Raw genomic sequence first — 10,557 nt, forward strand, 5'->3', positions numbered from 1 at the left:
TATGTGATCTAGAGGTCAGAGAGAAAAATATTAAGAATTGTAGAGGTATAATTGGTAAAGAGTTACCTACTCTTGAACTCATGAATACTTATTGTGCTATCCACAAGGATTTGTGAGAAATAGAGATCTCAACCCTACTAAGAAATATTAGTATGTTTCTCGATTTTCATAGATGAGGGCTATAAAGTTCGATAAAATAGTGGGAGATACTATTAGACAAAAATCTTAATCTAATTGTGAATGTCATCATGAGTTGTCCGCTTATATTGTGTTCTTATTATTGTAGATTAACTACACACATGGCTTTCTTACTGTCACTTAGAGGCATACTAGATGTAAACAAATTGATCGGACCTAACTATGTCGATTGGTTAAGGAACCTGAGAATTATTCTCACTCAAGAGAAAGTCTCGTAAATTCTGGATACATTTGCATCAGATTTTCTTAGGGAAGATACTTCTGAGGAGGAAAGGACCATACACAAGATGTGAAAAGATGACAGTATGACTGTCAAATGCATTATGCTTGCCTCTATGAGCAACGAGCTTCAAAGGCAGCATAAGGACATGGATGTTCCTTCTATACTCCTTAATCTTAAGGAGTTATATGAAAAACAAAGTCAAACTGCTCGATATGAGATATCAAAGCAGTGTTCCATGCCCGCATGACTGAAGGCATCTCCGTGCAAATGCATGTCCTTAAGATGATTGATTTGATTACTCATCTGGGATAACTGGCTTTGCCATGGACGGTGAACTGAGCCAGAATTTGATCCTGCAGTCTCTTCCTAACTCTTTTTCTCAGTTTGTTATAAATTTTTAACTCTTTTTCTCAGTTTGTCATAAATTATCATATGAACAAACTGAACATTAGCCTATCAGAACTGCTGAACATGCCAAAAATAGTAGAGAGCCATTTCAAGGATGAAAAAGCTTCGATTATTCTTGTTGATAAGATCGACAAGAAGAAGGCAAAGAAGAATTCTAAGAAAAAGATAAACCTTAAGGCTGGCATCTCCAAGAAGAAGATGAAGAAGGTCTCTGCCAAAGGTACTTGCTATCACCATGGCAAGGAGGGCCACTGGAAGAAAAATTACAAGGAGTACCTTGCAACCGTGAAACTAGCAAACGTTGCTAAAGGTTTGTATGTGATACAAACTAACTTATCATTAAGTACTTCATTCTTAGATTCTAAGGTATTAGACATCACCTGTGGCTCACATCTTTGCAAATCATTGTAGGATCTGTAGGAAATAAAGAGTTTGAATAAAGGTGACTTCGAGCTGTTCGACGCTAGTGGAGATTCCATTCAAGCCAATACCATAGGAATCAAAGTTTTGAAGTTACCTGCGAGCAAAATTTTGAAACTGAAGTTCTGTTATTATATTTCAAATATCGTTAGAAATATTATTTCTATACCATTGTTATTGGAACAAGATTTTGAAATAAATATAAAAAATAATGATTGTTCTACATATTTTTCTAATGAATATTATGGGAGTGCTTATGTTGATAATGGTCTTTTGTTGTTTTACTTAATGATAATATACTTTATATTAATAATATGAAGAAAAAAAAGAGAGAGGATGTGAATATCACATTTCTCTGACACTGCCGACTTGACCATATAAATGAGTCAAAAATTAATAAATTATTTAAAGATAAATTCTTTGATCCTTATGATTATGAATTATATAGAACTTGTAAATCTTGTCTCATGAAAAAAATGATCAAGACTCCATTTATTGGACATGGATAAAGGATGAGTAACATATTGGACCTTGTACATACTGATATATATGGTCCAATATCGACTCAAGCCAGAGGTGGATACTCTTACTTCATCACATTTACTGATGATAGATTTAGATTTGGATATATATATTTAATGAAATACAAATCTGAAGTCTTTGATAAATTTAAAGAGTATTAAAGAATGATTGAGAAACAAACTGGTAAAAGTATTAAAACTCTTTGATCTGATCAAGAAAGAGAATACTTATCTAGTAAATTTTTTGATTATTTAAAACTAAATAGAATACTCTCTCAGTGGACACCACCTTATACTCCATAATTAAATAAAATTATGAAAAGAAGAAATCATACCTTATTAGATATGATGCGGTCCATGATGTATTTCACAGATCTTCTAATATCCTTTTGGGGATATGCTCTCGAGATCACAGTATATGTTCTAAATAAAGTACCTTCTAAATCTATTTCTAGCACTCTATGTGAAATATGAAAAGAGAAAAGACCCAATCTTAAGCATCTTAAGATTTGGAGTTGTCCAACTTATGTAAAAAATATTGATGGATATAAGTTGGATGCTAGATCAAAAAAATATAGATTTGTAGATTATCCCAAGAAAAATATAGGATACTACTTTTACAACTCTACTTAACAAAAGGTGTTTGTTGATAGGCATGCCATTTTCTTGGAGAAAGAGTTTATCCAAGAAGGTGGCAGTGAGAGGTCTATTGAACTTGACGAAGTTCAAAACCTACAATCCATTCAGAATTCACAAAATGGTTCTCAACCAAATATGCCCATTATTGAGGCACAGCCACTACACATACCTCCTCTACGAAGGTCAAATATAGTACATAATGTACCACTCAAGTATGGATTTGTCATTGAGAATGACAACACATCCCACTGTTGGGATGCATAGGTAATTTCATGCATGTATTTCCAAATTTTTTCGAAAAAATTATAGTGAAAGATAACTATTAATAAAATTAATCTAATATACATATGATCTAATCATCAAATCAACCTACTTTAGGATCTATGACATGTTATGTCGCATATAAAATCTGAAATGATCCAAAGATAAAATCAGCATGCATGCATGTGAGCAGTAGATTACATCTACCTCTAATCAGAGTAAAGAACTCCATACCTGATCATGGGTCGATGATCACCACTACTGAAAACATGGTAGAGAAGGTCCTTGCTAGTTTCTCACAGCTGCACATGCATCCGATCTCTATGAAAAATCCATTCGAAGCTCCGAGCTGATCAATCTTCTTGAGAGTGTTAGCCCACATGAAAACCTTCTTCTTGACTGATCTGGATCCTTTCTTTAAATTTCTAAAATTTTTTTAGAGATTGAAGATGAACTTCTAGAGGAGATGAAGAGTTGAAAGAAAGATAGAGAAGAAAATAATTTTTTTCTAATTTATTTCTTCTTCCCAAACCCAAAGGATCAAAAATCTAAAATTCAGATTTTTGCGCACACCTCAAGAGAAAGGACCCTCCTCTCTATTTCTCACATCATGAACCATGCCCAAACTTCCACCACATGAAGAACTCTCTTCTGATATCTTACACACATAAAAGAAACCATAAAAGTCCCTTTTATAGGCATGTAAGGAGGTGGGGTGAAGAGTCCTAGTGATCCTAGACTCTTATAAGATTCTGCTTCTCTTCACAATTCCATATCTCAAAACATACAAAAATATGGGACATCCCTTTCCATAATTTTTTATAGTAAATCAATTCTCCAACTAATCTCTCACAAAAAATCTCCTCAAAATGTTGCACAAATAAAAAGAAAAAAATTTATTAGTATGGAGAGGTTGATCTGGATGAGAACAGATTCTCCTGATAAGAAATATTTTGAAATCTAATTTTATAACCTTTCTTTTTTCAAAACTAAATCAGATTTAGACATGAGATAGACAAGGGAAAGAATTCTTTGGTATGAAAAAATCTCACACAAAACATTTTTTTACATGGAGATATATAACATGCAAAATGGGTTGGCACAGGGAGAAGAGTCCTATTCCAATAAGGACTCTAAGTTTTCTTATTTAAATCCAAACCAAATCACATCTAGTTTAACCCAAATAAAATATATAAAACTTAATCTAATTAAATTTATAAATTTTTAATTAAATCTTAATAAAATTAAGAATTGACTGAATCAAAATCCTGATCAAATCAAGGATAATTCTTCCTTAGCGATTAGATCATCTCATAACCTAATCGGGTCAAACCTATTTAAATCTAATTCAATTAGATTTTATTTAATCCTCTTTCTCAATCAAATTGAGCTAATCAAAAATTTAATTGTTAATTAATTCTTTATTAATTCACTAACACTTGGTAAATTAATTTATTATAATTTTTGCATAACGTTAATCATCAATCGAATTGATGATTAAGCCTTTGAATGATTCTCAATCGTTGATCAGCCACATGATCAGTCAGAAATTTCTTTGAAGTGTGAGCTCATAGATTCGAACCTAAGCTGGTAGCACAGGAATAACTTTCTGAATCAATCGATACAACCATCTAGCAATGATGTCTCGACATCCGGATAGATCGAATGAAGGTGAAGCAACATTCAAAAACCTATTGATGTATGGTTACTGTATAATTCATCCCTATTGGGTTTCGGTGGCACAGTGGAAGGGTTAGGTGTTTAAAATTTTTATTCAAAATATCCAATGCACCGGAAGACCTAATGCCCAGAAACTCTTGACTATAATAATCAAAGCATAATAAATATAAATTAGGATAAGAAGAATACCTATAGCGTTAATTTTAATTTTTATAAGGTGTCCAAGTGTCTGCCCTCCAATGGTAATCCACACAAAAATTGAACTAAAGACAGCGCTCCTTCTTCACCTTGCTTCATGAGTTCTAGCCCCTAGAACTCGACTAGCCTCATACCGATCAAGTTTCTTCAAGAACCTGACCTCACCCTCTTAGAACCTCTTCTGAACTTTTGATACTCCTTCTTTAAGACCCTTACAACCCTTGTTAGGATCAGATAAGGCTTTGTCTTAAATCCCAAATTCTTGTCCTAAAACTAAGATAGGTTGTAAGAAAGAAAGGAGTGCAACAGGAGAGAAATTGGAAACCCCTCTTAGATTCAACGGATACCCAGTACCCCAGCCTATTTATAGCCACCAGTGGGATACCAAAAGAGAAAGACATGCCTTATCCAAAAGGCATATCTGATCTGATTATCAGAGATAAGAGTTTCTTCAAGCAGAAGGACTCTTATCCATGATACGTCGATTAGCACCCTGGTCTGCACGTGTGCAACCAAGGAAGGGATGTTTTCATGTCCCTTCTCAAATTAGAAAAACCCTCAAAAATCTATGTGGATTGAGGATTCAATTTAGATTCTATAAAATTAAAAATGGTGATAAAATTCTTATAGAAGGATGCTATCCTCACATCTCTTCATGCAAGTGCTGATCACCGCACGTGCAGGCATCAGGACCGACTTATGGTATCCGTTTGGTATCCAGATAAGTATGGAAAAATTCCAAAAAAATTATCAAAAATATCTTATTAAGCAGAAAATGTCATCACCAAAAATCATTCCAATATAAAAGCATTTGATTGGGATAAGGACTCTCCAAATTATGGAGAGATGCGATGCTTCTGCGTGCATGTGAGACATACTTCTTTTTCTAATTTTTTTCTCTACCCCATAAATTGTAGAAAAAATGTATCTCATACTTTCAAATGTGCATCAGAGGATAGAGGGTGATGTGAGCTATACACATAATTTAATCCCATAAAAAAATTAATTTTTTCTATTGCCCATGCCAACACTTGTAGGCAGAACCTGTTTTACACCAAGAGTCCACCACAACTTGGACTCCTCATATTTGGTGTTAACAGGGATGTGGTGCCCCAATTTAGGCTGCTTCCAGGTATCATGACCTGACCCAAATGTCTACCAATTTTGGCTAGCTAATTAGCAAGGGATGGGATCAAATTGGTCTCCAAAGGAGCAAGGGTTTCCACACGTGCTAGCATGCTTATCGGAATCCTGATTGAATCTAAAATTCCAATCAATATTTTTTAAAAGGGTCCTTGGTCAATTTTTATATGTGTGTGATCTATTGGGTTCTACATCTAGCCGACAGTAGGTTCGGGTATAAGTTGATCAAATTTGATTAGATTTCAATCTAATTGATTTAGGTCCAATCGAGCTAACCTGAGCTCAATAATTAGAATCATTTGTAATTGGCAATCGAATTAAACTCTTTAATTCGGTCAAAAATCTACAAGTCAAGATTGATGTCTAGCAACGTATCATGACTATCCAAAAGATATAGAATTTGATGAAAATACCAAATCTACCTTTCAGTGACAAATTATCGTGCAATTCAATCCTTCAATCATCCTTGCACCCTGAATATGTTCATGAGTATGGAATCATGTCAAACTCAAACACATGTTCATATCAATTCTCAATTAACCAATGATGACTCCAATGAAGAAGCTTAGAAATTCTTTCTAATCTCTTTCCTATTTTTGGCCAAAAGACTTCTCTCGAGTCATCTAGGATTGAGAATACACAGGATGCGATCTCCTCTTATTAGAAGTGATTGATTTCATGTTGACATACTCATAACCTCCATACATACTCCACCATATCCAGAACATCCCTTACATATCTTAATGCCATATCTAGGTATGAACCAAAATATGGATTCATGCGCATAAGATTCCATGGTGGTCTCAGGTCTAAGGATCACTTGCATAACTCCCACTTAGAGAACCATCTTTGACATGCCAATAAGGCTTCCATAAGATGTTCTCTTTCATCGAGTCAATTTAGTGGACTCATTTCTCAAATAAGCATCCACATCTTTGTATTAGTGTTTCACACAAGTGGCTAGTGAGATCTGCCATCCTCTCCATTGCGCATACATAGGATGTACCAGTCTATCCGGAATATTGATCCCCAACTCAATACTCCTACGATCAAAAATATTTAATATTAGGATTTTAGGATTTTAGATCTCACTAGCATGACCAATTCATATCTCCTAAAATTATTATTCTAATCTTTGATGTTCATCATAATCTTAAATATAATAAGATGTAGCTAATATGATGAATCAATACCTCAAATAATAATAAATATTATTTCATGAGTTAGAAAATTGTAAACAAAGTTCCATCGCAACACACTTGCGATTGGCTTATAGGGTACTTTTCTTTCAATCTTCCACTTGCACTAAAGCCAATCGCCTTTGTATCTCATACAATCATGATGATAATCATATAGCTGCTGTGGTATGGCCTTAGTGAATGGGTCTACTGTATTGTTCTTTCTGTCTACTCGTTTAAGGATAACATCTTGTCTCTAACGAGATGAAAATGTCTGAGGATGTGCTTGGATCTATAATGAGACCTAGGTTCCTTATCTTGAATAACAGCCCCAGTGTTATTACTCTAGAGTGACATCGATCTTTCAATCTTAGGAATGACTCTTAAATCCATGATGAGTTTCTTCATCTAGACAGCTTCCTTAATAGCTTCACTAGTAGCAACATACTCTGGCTTAGTAGTTGAGTCAGCTACTATCTACTGCTTGGAACTCTTCCAACTCACTATCCCATCATTTACGATAAACACATACCTTGATATTGACTTGCTATTATCTACTTTTCAATAATCCTTCCTTGGATTAGCCTGAAATCTACTAGCTATGCCCAAAGCATAAGCTACATCAGGCTTGGTACATAGCATGGCATACATAATTGATCCCACAGCTGAAGCATAAGAGATTTCATTCATCCTTTTTCTCTCTTCTGGTGTCTTAGGATACATTCTCTTAGAGAGACGTATACCATGACTTGCAGGTAGGTAACCTCTTACTTGCCTCCATATTAAATCTCTTTAATATGAGATCTATGTACCATGATTGGGATAAGCTCAACATCCTTTTAAATTTATCCCTATAGATCTTTATATCCAGTATATAGGATGCTTCACCCAAGTCTTTCATGAAAAACTTATTCGATAGCTAAGTCTTGACTGATTGCATCATTGGGATATCATTTTCAATGAGCAGTATGTCACCAACATACAGAATCAAGAAGATAATAATACTCCCACTTGTCTTCTTGTATACACATGGTTCATCCATATTTTTGATAAAGCCAAACTCTTTGACTGTCATATCAAATTGGATGTTCCAGCTCCTCAAAATCTGTTTCGATCTATAGATGGATCTCATTAGCTTGCACGCTTGATTTGCTCTCCCACTTGAGACAAATCCCTCTGGTTGAGTCATATAGACCTCTTCCTCTAGATTACTATTTAAAAAAATAGACTTGATATCCATCTACCAGATTTCATAATCGTAGTATGCCACTATTACAAGTAAAATCCAAACGGACTAGAGCATAGCCATTGGTGAGAAAGTTTATCATAGTCAATTTCTTGCCTTTGACTGAAACCTTTCGCCACTAACCTAGCTTTGTAGGTTTCTACTTGGCCATCTACTCTGATCTTCTTTTTGAAGATCCACTTGCACCCTATATTGGGGTCACACCCTCAGGTGCATCAACCAAGGTCTATATTTGATTGGTATTCATCAAGTCCATCTCAGATTTCATAGCTTCCAGCTATCTGTCTGAGTCTCTACTCATGACAGCTTTCGAATAGGTCAGTGGATCAACATTTTGAATGATGTTGATAGAATTGTTATTCTCAATGATAAAATTATATCTCAGAGATGCTTGATGCACTCTATCTAACCTTTGGAGAGGAGGTGTGTATAGTAGATGTACCTCATCCTTGGGTACTTTTGATTGAGGATCTTCTTGTGGTCCAACCACTGGTATTTTTGGATCGGTTTGTAGATCATAAACTTTCATAAATTTAATATTCCTCCCACAGCCTCCTTCTTGGATAAATTCATGTTTCAAGAAAGTAGCATGCCTACTAACAAACACCTTTTGTTCAGTAGGGTGGTTGAAATAATATCCATTAATTTCATTAAGATACTCTACAAACCTACACTTGTCTAATCTAGCATTAAGCTTATGTCCAAAAATATTTTTGACATAAGTAGGACAGCCCAAAGTCTTAAGATGTTTAAGATTAGGCTTCCTCCCATTCCATATCTCATATGGAGTGCTTGCAACAAACTTTAAAGGCATTCTATTTAATATATATGTGGCAGTCTCTAAGGCATTATCCCTAAAAAGATATTGGGAGATCGGTGAAGCATATCATAGACCACACCATATCTATTAAAGTGCGATTCCTCCTTTCTTCTACACTATTTAACTAAGGTGTATAAGAAGGGGTCCATTCAAAGAGAATACCTTTACTTTTAAGATGATCAAAAAATTCACTGGATAAGTACTCTCCTCTTCGATCAGATCGAAGAACTTTGATACTTTTTTCAATTTATTTCTCGACCATACCTTGATACTCCTTGAACTTATCAAAAGCTTCAAATTTATGTTTCATAAGATACACATATCTGAACCTTAATAAATCATCTATAAAGGTAATAAAATAGGAGTATCTTCTTCTGACCTGAGTTGTTATTAGTCCATATACATCTATATATACTAGAGCTAACAACTCACTTGTCCTCTCTCCATATTAAGAAAATAGAGTCTTGGTCATCTTACCCATGAGACAAGATTTATAAGTCTCCAATGATTCATAATCATTTGGATCAAAAAATTCTTCTTTGTATAACTTATTTATCCTTAACTCACTAATATGATCAAGAGACAATGTCAGAGATATGTGACATTCACATTTTTTTTCTTTCTTTTCATATTTCTTTTAATATAAAAAATATTGTTATTAAGTGTAAGAATTAAAAGATTGTTATCAATATAACCACTACCATAAAATTTATTAAAAAAAATAGAGCGTCCATTTTCCATTAGCCTTATTTCATAACCTTGTTTTAACAACAAAGATATAGAAATAATATTTCTAATGACCTTTGGCATATAATAACAGTCTTTTAATTCTAAAATTTTATCTGAAGGCAAATCAAGCATATAGGTTCCCACAGTCTTTGCACTAATAGACTCTTCACTTGTGCTATAAAGCTCGAAGTTACCTCTTTTCAAACCTTTGATATTCTATAGTCACTGTAATGAATTATAAATATGTGATCCACAGATGGTATCTAATATCCAAATATCAGAGTTTGAATCACTCAATAAAAAATAGGTCTGTATCATATACATATCTTTTAGTGTTACACTTACACTTTGCTTCAATCTTGCTATATAATTCTTGCAATTATACTCCCAATGTCTAAATTTTTCATAAATAATATCCATACGGACATCATTACCTTCTCATTATTACTGACCAATCTAGGATCAAAAATATCCAGAATATTTAAGTTTTTTTTTGATATAAATCTAATTTGCAAGTTCCTCAATCAATCTACATAGTTGTATTGCTCAACATAGTTTTATTTATGGTATCATGGGGTGAAAATAAAGAAGCTATAATGTAGACTTAAATCTACATAAAATAATAGTATAAGCAGACCACTCATATTTGACATGCATAACTAGATGAGAACTTTTAAAACTAGTTATATCTCTCACTATTTTATCAGATACTATAGCCCTCTCCTATGGTAAACAAGATATATTTTATATTTATCTTAGTGGGATTGAGACCCTAATTCCTCATAACGATCTTGTATTAACACAACAAATCCTTATGAGTTCATAGGTAGGAAATTCTTTCCAATTACATCTTATGCAATTCTTAATATTTTATCTTAGTCTCTAAAATATTA

The sequence above is a fragment of the Elaeis guineensis genome, chromosome 1 (genome assembly GCF_000442705.2).
Source record: "Elaeis guineensis isolate ETL-2024a chromosome 1, EG11, whole genome shotgun sequence".
Lineage (NCBI taxonomy): Eukaryota > Viridiplantae > Streptophyta > Magnoliopsida > Arecales > Arecaceae > Elaeis > Elaeis guineensis.